We start from the raw sequence: 16,954 nt of genomic DNA, 5'->3' as shown, positions 1-16,954 counted from the left end.
TATCTACGGACTCGGCTCGTCACGCTGAGTAACATATGTCAGCCCCAGCCTTCTGAGTCGCTCCCTTCCGAAGGGTCATCTGCTGAGGTGCCACACCATTAAGACTAGTGTGAATGTCACAACGGAAAAGTTTGTCCAAAGTCCACAAGTTTGGTGTCTACGGACTCGGCTCGTCACGCTGAGTAACATATGTCAGCCCCAGCCTTCTGAGTCGCTCCCTTCCGAAGGGTCATCTCTCATATGCTGAGGTGCCACACCATTAAGACTAGTGTGAATGTCACAACGGAAAAGTTTGTCCAAAGTCCACAAGTTTGGTGTCTACGGACTCGGCTCGTCACGCTGAGTAACATATGTCAGCCCCAGCCTTCTGAGTCGCTCCCTTCCGAAGGGCCGCCATGGGCGGTCCCTCATATGCTGCCGGAGACACGGTTAAATTCTGTGTTTTAATAATTTCCAAAAAATTTTCTCAAAAGTCCACAAATTTGGTATCTACGGAATCGGCACGTCACGCTGAGTAACATATGTCAGCCCCAGGCTTTAAGTCGCTCCCTTCGGAAGGGATGCCTCGTTAAACGTCTCCGAGGCCCGCTTGCTGGGACGAAAAATGTTGTCAAAAGTCCACAAATTGGGTATCTACGGACTCGGCTCGTCACGCTGAGTAACATATGTCAGCCCCAGCCTTCTGAGTCGCTCCCTTCCGAAGGGTCATCTCTCATATGCTGAGGTGCCACACCATTAAGACTAGTGTGAATGTCACAACGGAAAAGTTTGTCCAAAGTCCATCAGTTTGATGTCTACGGACTCGGCTCGTCACGCTGAGTAACATATGTCAGCCCCAGCCTTCTGAGTCGCTCCCTTCCGAAGGGCCGCCATGGGCGGTCTCTCATATGCTGCCGGGAGACACGGTTAAATTCTGTGTTTTAATAATTTCCAAAACATTTTCTCAAAAGTCCACAAATTTGGTATCGACGGAATCGGCACGTCACGCTGAGTAACATATGTCAGCCCCAGGCTTCTAAGTCGCTCCCTTCGGAAGGGATGCCTCGTTTAACGTCTCCGAGGCCCGCTTGCTGGGACGAAAAATGTAGTCAAAAGTCCACAAATTGGGTATCTACGGACTCGGCTCGTCACGCTGAGTAACATATGTCAGCCCCAGCCTTCTGAGTCGCTCCCTTCCGAAGGGTCATCTCTCATATGCTGAGGTGCCACACCATTAAGACTAGTGTGAATGTCACAACGGAAAAGTTTGTCCAAAGTCCACAAGTTTGGTGTCTACGGACTCGCTCGTCACGCTGAGTAACATATGCCAGCCCCAGCCTTCTGAGTCGCTCCCTTCCGAAGGGTCATCTCTCATGTGCTGAGGTGCCACACCATTAAGACTAGTGTGAATGTCACAACGGAAAAGTTTGTCCAAAGTCCACAAGTTTGGTGTCTACGGACTCGCTCGTCACGCTGAGTAACATATGTCAGCCCCAGCTTCTGAGTCGCTCCCTTCCGAAGGGTCATCTCTCATATGCTGAGGTGCCACACCATTAAGACTAGTGTGAATGTCACAACGGAAAAGTTTGTCCAAAGTCCACAAGTTTGTGTCTACGGACTCGCTCGTCACGCTGAGTAACATATGTCAGCCCCAGCCTTCTGAGTCGCTCCCTTCCGAAGGGCCGCCATGGGCGGTCCCTCATATGCTGCCGGGAGACACGGTTAAATTCTGTGTTTTAATAATTTCCAAAAAATTTTCTCAAAAGTCCACAAATTTGGTATCTACGGAATCGGCACGTCACGCTGAGTAACATATGTCAGCCCCAGGCTTTAAGTCGCTCCCTTCGGAAGGGATGCCTCGTTAAACGTCTCCGAGGCCCGCTTGCTGGGACGAAAAATGTTGTCAAAAGTCCACAAATTGGGTATCTACGGACTCGGCTCGTCACGCTGAGTAACATATGTCAGCCCCAGCCTTCTGAGTCGCTCCCTTCCGAAGGGCCGCCATGGGCGGTCTCTCATATGCTGCCGGGAGACACGGTTAAATTCTGTCTTTTAATAATTTCCAAAAAATTTTCTCAAAAGTCCACAAATTTGGTATCTACGGAATCGGCACGTCACGCTGAGTAACATATGTCAGCCCCAGGCTTCTAAGACGCTCCCTTCGGAAGGGATGCCTCGTTAAACGTCTCCGAGGCCCGCTTGCTGGGACGAAAAATGTTGTCAAAAGTCCACAAATTGGGTATCTACGGACTCGGCTCGTCACGCTGAGTAACATATGCCAGCCCCAGCCTTCTGAGTCGCTCCCTTCCGAAGGGTCATCTCTCATATGCTGAGGTGCCACACCATTAAGACTAGTGTGAATGTCACAACGGAAAAGTTTGTCCAAAGTCCACAAGTTTGGTGTCTACGGACTCGGCTCGTCACGCTGAGTAACATATGTCAGCCCCAGCCTTCTGAGTCGCTCCCTTCCGAAGGGCCGCCATGGGCGGTCTCTCATATGCTGCCGGGAGACACGGTTAAATTCTGTGTTTTAATAATTTCCAAAAAATTTTCCACAAAAGTCCACAAATTTGGTATCTACGGAATCGGCACGTCACGCTGAGTAACATATGTCAGCCCCAGGCTTCTAAGTCGCTCCCTTCGGAAGGGATGCCTCGTTAAACGTCTCCGAGGCCCGCTTGCTGGGACGAAAAATTTTGTCAAAAGTCCACAAATTGGGTATCTACGGACTCGGCTCGTCACGCTGAGTAACATATGTCAGCCCCAGCCTTCTGAGTCGCTCCCTTCCGAAGGGTCATCTCTCATATGCTGAGGTGCCACACCATTAAGACTAGTGTGAATGTCACAACGGAAAAGTTTGTCCAAAGTCCACAAGTTTGGTGTCTACGGACTCGGCTCGTCACGCTGAGTAACATATGTCAGCCCCAGCCTTCTGAGTCGCTCCCTTCCGAAGGGCCGCCATTGGTCATCTCTCATATGCTGAGGTGCCACACCGTTGAGGCATAAAAGGTTATAAAATCGTCATATTATGGTCAGGAATGAGACGAAATACTATGACTAGGTATAAAAACGCCAAAATAGATCTTAGTATAGTATTGCAGAAAATGTCAAAAATACATCATGGTATATTAATGCATAAAAGGTCATAAAATCGTCATAGTATGGTCAGGCATGAGACGAAATACTATGATTAGGTATAAAAATGCCAAAATAGATCTTAGTATAGTATGGCAGAAAATGTCAAAGATACATCATAGTATATTAAGGCTTCAAAGTTCATAAAAATGTTATAGTATGGTCAGGCATGATCCGAAATAATATAATGAGGCAGAAAAATGTAAAAAAAATCATAGTATAGTATGGCAGAAAATGTCAAAAACACATCAAAGTATATTAAGGCATAAAAGGTCATAAGATCATCGCAGTATGGTCTGGCATGAGACGAAATAATATAATTAGCCATAAAAATGCCAAAATAGATCTTAGTATAGTATGGCAGAAAAATGACAAAAAACGACATAGGTATGGCATAAAATGTCAAAAATACATCATGGTATATTAAGGCATGAAAGTTCATAAAAATGTTATAGTATGGTCAGGCATTAGACGAAATACTATGATTAGGCATAAAAATGCCAAAATCGATCTTAGTATAGTATGGCAGAAAATGTCGAAAATACATCATAGTATATTAAGGCTTCAAAGTTCATAAAAACATTATACTATGGTCTGGCATGAGACGAAATACTATAAGTAGCCATAAAAATGCCAAAAAAGATCTTAGTCTAGTATTGCAGAAAAAAGGAAAAAAAAACGGGGTGTCGTGTGGCATAGTGGTCTAAGCAGGCGCCCCATGCGTAGAGGTTACAGTCCCCGCTGCAGTTGGCCCCGGTTCGAATCCCACATCGGACAGCCTAATAAAGGCATAAAAGCTCCAAAAATATACTTAAAAAAGAAAATGTCAAAAATACATCATAGTATTTAATGCTTCAAAGTTCATAAAAACATTATACTATGGTCTGGCATGAGACGAAATACTATAATTAGCAATAAAAATGCAAAAAAGATCATAGGGTAGTATGGCATAAAATGTCAAAAATACATCATGGTATATTAACGCATGAAAGTACATAAAAATGTTATAGTATGGTCAGGCACGATCCAAAATAATATTATGAGGCATAAAAATGTCAAAAAACGTGATAATATATTATGGCATGAAATGTCAAAAAACGACATAGTATAGTATGGCAAAAAATGTCAAAAATACACCATAGTATATTAAGGCATAAAAGGTCATGAGATCATCGCAGTATGGTCTGGAATGAGACGAAATAATATAATTAGCCATAAAAATGCCAAAATAGATCTTAGTATAGTATGGCAGAAAAATGACAAAAAACGACATAGGTATAGCATAAAAATGTCAAAAATACATCATGGTATATTAAGGCATGAAAGTTCATAAAAATGTTATAGTATGGTCAGGCATGATCCAACATAATATAATGACGCAGAAAAATGTAAAAAAACATCATAGTATAGTATGGCAGAAAATGTCAAAAATACATCAAAGTATATTAAGGCATAAAAGGTCATAAGATCATCGCAGTATGGTCAGGCATGAGACGAAATAATATAATTAGCCATAAAAATGCCAAAATAGATCTTAGTATAGTATGGCAGAAAAAGTCAAAAATACATCATGGTATATTAAGGCATGAAAGTTCATAAAAATGTTATAGTATGGTCAGGCATGATCCGAAATAATATAATGAGGCATAAAAATGTATAAAAAACGTTATAATATATTATGGCATGAAATGTCAAAAAACGACATAGTATAGTATGGCAGAAAATGTCAAAAATACACCATAGTATATTAAGGCATAAAAGGTCATGAGATCATCGCAGTATGGTCTGGCATGAGATGAAATAATATAATTAGCCATAAAAATGCCAAAATAGATCTTAGTATAGTATGGCAGAAAAATCACAAAAAACGACATAGGTGTGGCATAAAATGTCAAAAATACATCATGGTATATTAAGACATGAAAGTTCATAAAATCGTCATATTATGGTCAGGCATGAGACGAAATATTATGATTAGCCATAAAAATGCCAAAAAAGATCTTAGTGTGGTATGGCATAAAATGTCAAAAATACATCATAGTATTTTAAGGCATAAAAGGTCATAAGATCATCGCAGTATGGTCTGGCATGAGATGAAATAATATAATTAGCCATAAAAATGGCAAAATAGATCTTAGTATAGTATGGCAGAAAAATGACAAATTACGACATAGTATAGTATGGCATAAAATGTCAAAAATACATCATGGTATATTAATGCATAAAAGGTCATAAAATCGTCATAGTATGGTCAGGCATGAGATGAAATAATATAATTAGCCATAAAAATGCCAAAATAGATCTTAGTGTAGCATGGCAGAAAATGTCAAAAATACATCATAGTATATTAAGGCTTCAAAGGTCATAAAATCGTCATAGTATGGTCAGGCATGATCCGAAATAATATAATGAGGCACAAAAATGTCAAAAAACGTCATAATATATTACAGCATTAAATGTCAAAAATACATCATAGTATATTAAGGCTTCAAAGTTCATAAAAACATTATACTATGGTCTGGCATGAGACGAAATACTATAATTAGCCATAAAAATGCCAAAAAAGATCTTAGTGTAGTATGGCAGTAAAATGTCAAAAAAACAGTGTGTCCTGTGGCATAGTGGTCTAAGCAGGCGCCCCATGTGCAGAGGCTACAGTCCTCGCTGCAGTTGGCCCCGGTTCGAATCCTGCATCGGACAGCCTAATAAAGGCATAAAAGCCCCAAAAATATACTTAAAAAAGAAAATATCAAAAATACATCATAGTAAATTAAGGCTTCAAAGTTCATAAAAACACTATACTATGGTCTGGCATGAGACGAAATACTATAATTAGCAATAAAAATGCTAAAAAAAATCTTAGTATAGTATGGCAGAAAAATGACAAAAAACGACATAGTATAGTATGGCATAAAATGTCAAAAATACATCATGGTATACTAAGGCATGAAAGTTCATAAAAATATTATAGTATGGTCAGGCATGATCCGAAATAATATAATGAGGCACAAAAATGTCAAAAAACGTCATATTACGGCATTAAATGTCATAAATACATCATAGTATATTAAGGCATAAAAGATCATAAAATCGTCATAGTATGGTCAGGCATGAGACGAAATACTATGATTAGGCATAAAAATGCCAAAATAGATCTTAGTATAGTATGGCAGAAAATGTCGAAAATACATCATAGTATATTAAGGCTTCAAAGTTCATAAAAACATTATACTATGGTCTGGCATGAGACGAAATACTATAAGTAGTCATAAAAATGCCAAAAAAGATCATAGGGTAGTATGGCAGAAAATGTCAAAAATACATCATGGTATATTAAGTCATGAAAGTTCATAAAAATGTTACAGTATGGTCAGGCATGATCCGAAATAATATAATGACGCATAAAAATGTCAAAAAACTTCATAATATATTACGGCATTAAATGTCAAAAATATATCATAGTATATTAATGCATAAAAGGTCATAAAATCGTCATAGGTCAGGCATGAGACAAAATAATATAATTAGCCATAAAAATGCCAAAAAAGATCTTAGTGTAGTATGGCAGAAAATGTCAAAAATACATCAAAGTATATTAAGGCATAAAAGGTCATAAGATCATCGCAGTATGGTCTGGCATGAGACGAAATAATATAATTAGCCATAAAAATGCCAAAATAGATCTTAATATAGTATGGCAGAAAAATGACAAATTACGACATAGTATAGTATGGCATAAAATGTCAAAAATACATCATGGTATATTAATGCATAAAAGGTCATAAAATAGTCATAGTATGGTCAGGCATGAGATGAAATAATATAATTAGCCATAAAAATGCCAAAATAGATCTTAGTATAGTATGGCAGAAAATGTCGAAAATACATCATAGTATATTAAGGCTTCAAAGTTCATAAAAATTTTATAGTATGGTCAGGCATGATCCGAAATAATATAATGAGGCATAAAAATGTCAAAAAACGTCATAATATATTATGGCATGAAATGTCAAAAAACGACATAGTATAGTATGGCATAAAATGTCAAAAATACATCATAGTATATTAAGGCTTCAAAGGTCATAAAATCGTCATAATATAGTCAGGCATGAGATGAAATAATATAATTAGCCATAAAAATGCCAAAATAGATCTTAGTATAGTATGGCAGAAAAATGACAAAAAACGACATAGTATAGTATGGCATAAAATGTCAAAAATACATCATAGTATAGTATGGCATAAAATGTCAAAAATACATCAAAGTATATTAAGACATAAAAGTTCATAAAATCGTCATATTATGGTCAGGCATGAGACAAAATATTATGATTAGCCATAAAAATGCCAAAAAAGATCTTAGTGTAGTATGGCAGAAAATGTCAAAAATACATCATAGTATATTAATGCATAAAAGGTCATAAAATCGTCATAGTATGGTCAGGAATGATCCAAAATAATATAATGAGGCACAAAAATGTCAAAAAACGTCATAATATATTACTGTATTAAATGTCAAAAATACATCATAGTATATTAAGGCTTCAAAGTTCATAAAAACATTATACTATGGTCAGGCATGAGACGAAATACTATGATTAGGCATAAAAATGCCAAAATAGATCTTAGTATAGTATGGCAGAAAAATGACAAATTACGACATAGTATAGTATGGCATAAAATGTCAAAAATACATCATGGTATATTAAGGCATGAAAGTACATAAAAATGTTATAGTATGGTCAGGCACGATCCAAAATAATATTATGAGGAATAAAAATGTCAAAAAACGTGATAATATATTATGGCATGAAATGTCAAAAAACGACATAGTATAGTATGGCAGAAAATGTCAAAAATACACCATAGTATATTAAGGCATAAAAGGTCATAAGATCATCGCAGTATGGTCTGGAATGAGACGAAATAATATAATTAGCCATAAAAATGCCAAAATAGATCTTAGTATAGTATGGCAGAAAAATGACAAAAAACGACATAGGTATGGCATAAAATGTCAAAAATACATCATGGTATATTAAGGCATGAAAGTTCATAAAAATGTTATAGTATGGTCAGGCATGATCCGAAATAATATAATGAGGCACAAAAATGTCAAAAAACGTCATATTACGGCATTAAATGTCATAAATACATCATAGTATATTAAGGCATAAAAGATCATAAAATCGTCATAGTATGGTCAGGCATGAGACGAAATACTATGATTAGGCATAAAAATGCCAAAAAAGATCTTAGTGTAGTATGGCAGAAAAATGTCAAAAAAGATCATAGTGTAGTATGGCAGAAAATGTCAAAAATACATCATGGTATATTAAGTCATGAAAGTTCATAAAAATGTTACAGTATGGTCAGGCATGATCCGAAATAATATAATGACGCATAAAAATGTCAAAAAACTTCATAATATATTACGGCATTAAATGTCAAAAATATATCATAGTATATTAATGCATAAAAGGTCATAAAATCGTCATAGGTCAGGCATGAGACAAAATAATATAATTAGCCATAAAAATGCCAAAATAGATCTTAGTATAGTATGGCAGAAAAATGACAAAAAACGACATAGTATAGTATGGCATAAAATGTCAAAAATACATCATGGTATACTAAGGCATGAAAGTTCATAAAAATATTATAGTATGGTCAGGCATGATCCGAAATAATATAATGAGGCACAAAAATGTCAAAAAACGTCATATTACGGCATTAAATGTCATAAATACATCATAGTATATTAAGGCATAAAAGATCATAAAATCGTCATAGTATGGTCAGGCATGAGACGAAATACTATGATTAGGCATAAAAATGCCAAAATAGATCTTAGTATAGTATGGCAGAAAATGTCGAAAATACATCATAGTATATTAAGGCTTCAAAGTTCATAAAAACATTATACTATGGTCTGGCATGAGACGAAATACTATAAGTAGTCATAAAAATGCCAAAAAAGATCATAGGGTAGTATGGCAGAAAATGTCAAAAATACATCATGGTATATTAAGTCATGAAAGTTCATAAAAATGTTACAGTATGGTCAGGCATGATCCGAAATAATATAATGACGCATAAAAATGTCAAAAAACTTCATAATATATTACGGCATTAAATGTCAAAAATATATCATAGTATATTAATGCATAAAAGGTCATAAAATCGTCATAGGTCAGGCATGAGACAAAATAATATAATTAGCCATAAAAATGCCAAAAAAGATCTTAGTGTAGTATGGCAGAAAATGTCAAAAATACATCAAAGTATATTAAGGCATAAAAGGTCATAAGATCATCGCAGTATGGTCTGGCATGAGACGAAATAATATAATTAGCCATAAAAATGCCAAAATAGATCTTAATATAGTATGGCAGAAAAATGACAAATTACGACATAGTATAGTAATGGCATAAAATGTCAAAAATACATCATGGTATATTAATGCATAAAAGGTCATAAAATAGTCATAGTATGGTCAGGCATGAGACAAAATAATATAATTAGCCATAAAAATGCCAAAATAGATCTTAGTATAGTATGGCAGAAAATGTCGAAAATACATCATAGTATATTAAGGCTTCAAAGTTCATAAAAATTTTATAGTATGGTCAGGCATGATCCGAAATAATATAATGAGGCATAAAAATGTCAAAAAACGTCATAATATATTATGGCATGAAATGTCAAAAAACGACATAGTATAGTATGGCATAAAATGTCAAAAATACATCATAGTATATTAAGGCTTCAAAGGTCATAAAATCGTCATAATATAGTCAGGCATGAGATGAAATAATATAATTAGCCATAAAAATGCCAAAATAGATCTTAGTATAGTATGGCAGAAAAATGACAAAAAACGACATAGTATAGTATGGCATAAAATGTCAAAAATACATCATGGTATATTAAGACATAAAAGTTCATAAAATCGTCATATTATGGTCAGGCATGAGACGAAATATTATGATTAGCCATAAAAATGCCAAAAAAGATCTTAGTGTAGTATGGCAGAAAATGTCAAAAATACATCATAGTATATTAATGCATAAAAGGTCATAAAATCGTCATAGTATGGTCAGGAATGATCCAAAATAATATAATGAGGCACAAAAATGTCAAAAAAACGTCATAATATATTACTGTATTAAATGTCAAAAATACATCATAGTATATTAAGGCTTCAAAGTTCATAAAAACATTATACTATGGTCAGGCATGAGACGAAATACTATGATTAGGCATAAAAATGCCAAAATAGATCTTAGTATAGTATGGCAGAAAAATGACAAATTACGACATAGTATAGTATGGCATAAAATGTCAAAAATACATCATGGTATATTAAGGCATGAAAGTACATAAAAATGTTATAGTATGGTCAGGCACGATCCAAAATAATATTATGAGGAATAAAAATGTCAAAAAACGTGATAATATATTATGGCATGAAATGTCAAAAAACGACATAGTATAGTATGGCAGAAAATGTCAAAAATACACCATAGTATATTAAGGCATAAAAGGTCATAAGATCATCGCAGTATGGTCTGGAATGAGACGAAATAATATAATTAGCCATAAAAATGCCAAAATAGATCTTAGTATAGTATGGCAGAAAAATGACAAAAAACGACATAGGTATGGCATAAAATGTCAAAAATACATCATGGTATATTAAGGCATGAAAGTTCATAAAAATGTTATAGTATGGTCAGGCATGATCCGAAATAATATAATGAGGCAGAAAAATGTAAAAAAACATCATAGTATAGTATGGCAGAAAATGTCAAAAATACATCAAAGTATATTAAGGCATAGGGTCATAAGATCATCGCAGTATGGTCTGGCATGAGACGAAATAATATAATTAGCCATAAAAATGCCAAAATAGATCTTAGTATAGTATTGCAGAAAATGTCAAAAATACATCATGGTATATTAAGGCATGAAAGTTCATAAAAATGTTATAGTATGGTCAGGCATGATCCGAAATAATATAATGAGGCACAAAAATGTCAAAAAACGTCATAATATAGTATGGCATTAAATGTCAAAAATACATCATAGTATATTAAGGCATAAAAGATCATAAAATCGTCATAGTATGGTCAGGCATGAGACGAAATACTATGATTAGGCATAAAAATGCCAAAATAGATCTTAGTATAGTATGGCAGAAAATGTCGAAAATACATCATAGTATATTAAGGCTTCAAAGTTCATAAAAACATTATACTATGGTCTGGAATGAGACGAAATACTATAAGTAGTCATAAAAATGCCAAAAAAGATCATAGGGTAGTATGGCAGAAAATGTCAAAAAACATCATGGTATATTAAGTCATGAAAGTTCATAAAAATGTTACAGTATGGTCAGGCATGATCCGAAATAATATAATGACGCATAAAAATGTCAAAAAACTTCATAATATATTACGGCATTAAATGTCAAAAATATATCATAGTATATTAATGCATAAAAGGTCATAAAATCGTCATAGGTCAGGCATGAGACAAAATAATATAATTAGCCATAAAAATGCCAAAAAAGATCTTAGTGTAGTATGGCAGAAAATGTCAAAAATACATCAAAGTATATTAAGGCATAAAAGGTCATAAGATCATCGCAGTATGGTCTGGCATGAGACGAAATAATATAATTAGCCATAAAAATGCCAAAATAGATCTTAATATAGTATGGCAGAAAAATGACAAATTACGACATAGTATAGTATGGCATAAAATGTCAAAAATACATCATGGTATATTAATGCATAAAAGGTCATAAAATAGTCATAGTATGGTCAGGCATGAGATGAAATAATATAATTAGCCATAAAAATGCCAAAATAGATCTTAGTATAGTATGGCAGAAAATGTCGAAAATACATCATAGTATATTAAGGCTTCAAAGTTCATAAAAATTTTATAGTATGGTCAGGCATGATCCGAAATAATATAATGAGGCATAAAAATGTCAAAAAACGTCATAATATATTATGGCATGAAATGTCAAAAAACGACATAGTATAGTATGGCATAAAATGTCAAAAATACATCATAGTATATTAAGGCTTCAAAGGTCATAAAATCGTCATAATATAGTCAGGCATGAGATGAAATAATATAATTAGCCATAAAAATGCCAAAATAGATCTTAGTATAGTATGGCAGAAAAATGACAAAAAACGACATAGTATAGTATGGCATAAAATGTCAAAAATACATCATGGTATATTAAGACATAAAAGTTCATAAAATCGTCATATTATGGTCAGGCATGAGACGAAATATTATGATTAGCCATAAAAATGCCAAAAAAGATCTTAGTGTAGTATGGCAGAAAATGTCAAAAATACATCATAGTATATTAATGCATAAAAGGTCATAAAATCGTCATAGTATGGTCAGGAATGATCCAAAATAATATAATGAGGCACAAAAATGTCAAAAAACGTCATAATATATTACTGTATTAAATGTCAAAAATACATCATAGTATATTAAGGCTTCAAAGTTCATAAAAACATTATACTATGGTCAGGCATGAGACGAAATACTATGATTAGGCATAAAAATGCCAAAATAGATCTTAGTATAGTATGGCAGAAAAATGACAAATTACGACATAGTATAGTATGGCATAAAATGTCAAAAATACATCATGGTATATTAAGGCATGAAAGTACATAAAAATGTTATAGTATGGTCAGGCACGATCCAAAATAATATTATGAGGAATAAAAATGTCAAAAAACGTGATAATATATTATGGCATGAAATGTCAAAAAACGACATAGTATAGTATGGCAGAAAATGTCAAAAATACACCATAGTATATTAAGCATAAAAGGTCATAAGATCATCGCAGTATGGTCTGGAATGAGACGAAATAATATAATTAGCCATAAAAATGCCAAAATAGATCTTAGTATAGTATGGCAGAAAAATGACAAAAAACGACATAGGTATGGCATAAAATGTCAAAAATACATCATGGTATATTAAGGCATGAAAGTTCATAAAAATGTTATAGTATGGTCAGGCATGATCCGAAATAATATAATGAGGCAGAAAAATATAAAAAAACATCATAGTATAGTATGGCAGAAAATGTCAAAAATACATCAAAGTATATTAAGGCATAGGGTCATAAGATCATCGCAGTATGGTCTGGCATGAGACGAAATAATATAATTAGCCATAAAAATGCCAAAATAGATCTTAGTATAGTATTGCAGAAAATGTCAAAAATACATCATGGTATATTAAGGCATGAAAGTTCATAAAAATGTTATAGTATGGTCAGGCATGATCCGAAATAATATAATGAGGCACAAAAATGTCAAAAAACGTCATATTACGGCATTAAATGTCATAAATACATCATAGTATATTAAGGCATAAAAGATCATAAAATCGTCATAGTATGGTCAGGCATGAGACGAAATACTATGATTAGGCATAAAAATGCCAAAAAAGATCTTAGTGTAGTATGGCAGAAAATGTCAAAAATACATCATAGTATTTTAAGGCATAAAAGGTCATAAGATCATCGCAGTATGGTCTGGCATGAGATGAAATAATATAATTAGCCATAAAAATGCCAAAAAAGATCTTAGTGTAGTATGGCAGAAAAATGTCAAAAAGCATCATAGTATATTAAGGCATGAAAGTTCATAAAAATGTTATAGTATGGTCAGGCATGATCCGAAATAATATAATGAGGCAGAAAAATGTAAAAAAAAATCATAGTATAGTATGGCAGAAAATGTCAAAAATACATCAAAGTATATTAAGGCATAAAAGGTCATAAGATCATCGCAGTATGGTCTGGCATGAGACGAAATAATATAATTAGCCATAAAAATGCCAAAATAGATCTTAGTATAGTATGGCAGAAAAATGACAAATTACGACATAGTATAGTATGGCATAAAATGTCAAAAATACATCAATGTATATTAAGGCATAAAATGTCAAAAATACATCATGGTATATTAATGCATAAAAGGTCATAAAATCGTCATAGTATGGTCAGGCATGATCCGAAATAATATAATGAGGCATAAAAATGTCAAAAAACGTCATAATATATTATGGCATAAAATGTCAAAAAACGACATAGTATAGTATGGCAGAAAATGTCAAAAATACACCATAGTATATTAAGGCATAAAAGGTCATGAGATCATCGCAGTATGGTCTGGCATGAGACGAAATAATATAATTAGCCATAAAAATGCCAAAATAGATCTTAGTATAGTATGGCAGAAAAATCACAAAAAACGACATAGGTGTGGCATAAAATGTCAAAAATACATCATGGTATATTAAAGCATGAAAGTTCATAAAAATGTTATAGTATGGTCAGGCATGAGACGAAATAATATAATTAGCCATAAAAATGCCAAAATAGATCTTAGTATAGTATGGCAGAAAAATGACAAAAAACGACATAGTATAGTATGGCATAAAATGTCAAAAATACATCATGGTATATTAAGACATGAAAGTTCATAAAATCGTCATATTATGGTCAGGCATGAGACGAAATATTATGATTAGCCATAAAAATGCCAAAAAAGATCTTAGTGTAGTATGGCAGAAAATGTCAAAAATACATCATAGTATTTTAAGGCATAAAAGGTCATAAGATCATCGCAGTATGGTCTGGTATGAGATTAAATAATATAATTAGCCATAAAAATGCCAAAATAGATCTTAGTATAGTATGGCAGAAAAATGACAAATTACGACATAGTATAGTATGGCATAAAATGTCAAAAATATATCATGGTAGGGGCGTCGTGTAGCGTAGTTGTCTAAGCAGGCGCCCCATGTGTAGAGGCTACAGTCCTCGCTGCAGTTGGCCCCGGTTCGAATCCCGCATCGGACGGCCTTTCGCTGCATGTCATTCCCCCTCTCTGCCTCCCTGTTTCCTGTCTCTCTCCACTATACTATCAAATAAAGGCATAAAAAAGCCCAAAAAAATATACTTAAAAAAAAATATATATATCATGGTATATTAATGCATAAAAGGTCATAAAATCGTCATAGTATGGTCAGGCATGAGATGAAATAATATAATTAGCCATAAAAATGCCAAAATAGATCTTAGTATAGTATGGCATTAAATGTCAAAAATACATCATAGTATATTAAGGCTTCAAAGTTCATAAAAACATTATACTATGGTCAGGCATGAGACGAAATACTATGATTAGGCATAAAAATGCCAAAAAAGATCTTAGTGTAGTATGGCATTAAATGTCAAAAATACATCATAGTATATTAAGGCTTCAAAGTTCATAAAAACATTATACTATGGTCAGGCATGATCCGAAATAATATAATGACGCATAAAAATGTCAAAAAACTTCATAATATATTACGGCATAAAATGTCAAAAATACATCATGGTATATTAAGGCATGAAAGTTCATAAAAATGTTATAGTATGGTCAGGCATGAGACGAAATAATATAATTAGCCATAAAAATGCCAAAATAGATCTTAGTATAGTATGGCAGAAAAATGACAAAAAACGACATAGTATAGTATGGCATAAAATGTCAAAAATACATCATGGTATATTAAGACATGAAAGTTCATAAAATCGTCATAGTATGGTCAGGCATGATCCGAAATAATATAATGAGGCAGAAAAATGTAAAAAAAAATCATAGTATAGTATGGCAGAAAATGTCAAAAATACATCAAAGTATATTAAGGCATAAAAGGTCATAAAATCGTCATAGTATGGTCTGGCATGAGACGAAATAATATAATTAGCCATAAAAATGCCAAAATAGATCTTAGTGTAGTATGGCAGAAAAATGACAAATTACGACATAGTATAGTATGGCATAAAATGTCAAAAATACATCATGGTATATTAAGACATGAAAGTTCATAAAATCGTCATATTATGGTCAGGCATGAGACGAAATATTATGATTAGCCATAAAAATGCCAAAAAAGATCTTAGTGTAGTATGGCAGAAAATGTCAAAAATACATCATAGTATTTTAAGGCATAAAAGGTCATAAGATCATCGCAGTATGGTCTGGCATGAGACGAAATAATATAATTAGCCATAAAAATGCCAAAAAAGATCTTAGTGTAGTATGGCAGAAAATGTCAAAAATACATCATAGTATATTAATGCATAAAAGGTCATAAAATCGTCATAGTATGGTCAGGCATGATCCGAAATAATATAATGAGGCACAAAAATGTCAAAAAACGTCATAATATATTACGGCATTAAATGTCAAAAATACATCATAGTATATTAAGGCTTCAAAGTTCATAAAAACATTATACTATGGTCTGGCATGAGACGAAATACTATAATTAGCCATAAAAATGCCAAAAAAGATCTTAGTGTAGTATGGCAGAAAATGTCAAAAATACATCATAGTATTTTAAGGCATAAAAGGTCATAAGATCATCGCAGTATGGTCTGGCATGAGATGAAATAATATAATTAGCCATAAAAATGCCAAAATAGATCTTAGTATAGTATGGCAGAAAAATGACAAATTACGACATAGTATAGTATGGCATAAAATGTCAAAAATACATCATGGTATATTAATGCATAAAAGGTCATAAAATCGTCATAGTATGGTCAGGCATGAGATGAAATAATATAATTAGCCATAAAAATGCCAAAATAGATCTTAGTATAGTATGGCAGAAAATGTCCAAAATACATCATAGTATATTAAGGCTTCAAAGGTCATAAAATCATCATAGTATGGTCAGGCATGATCCGAAATCATATAATGAGGCACAAAAATGCCAAAAA

Source organism: Seriola aureovittata, chromosome 2 (genome assembly GCF_021018895.1).
Source record: "Seriola aureovittata isolate HTS-2021-v1 ecotype China chromosome 2, ASM2101889v1, whole genome shotgun sequence".
NCBI classification, from domain to species: domain Eukaryota; kingdom Metazoa; phylum Chordata; class Actinopteri; order Carangiformes; family Carangidae; genus Seriola; species Seriola aureovittata.
The sequence above is the reverse complement of the archived record's forward strand: the minus strand, read 5'-3'. Positions refer to the sequence as shown.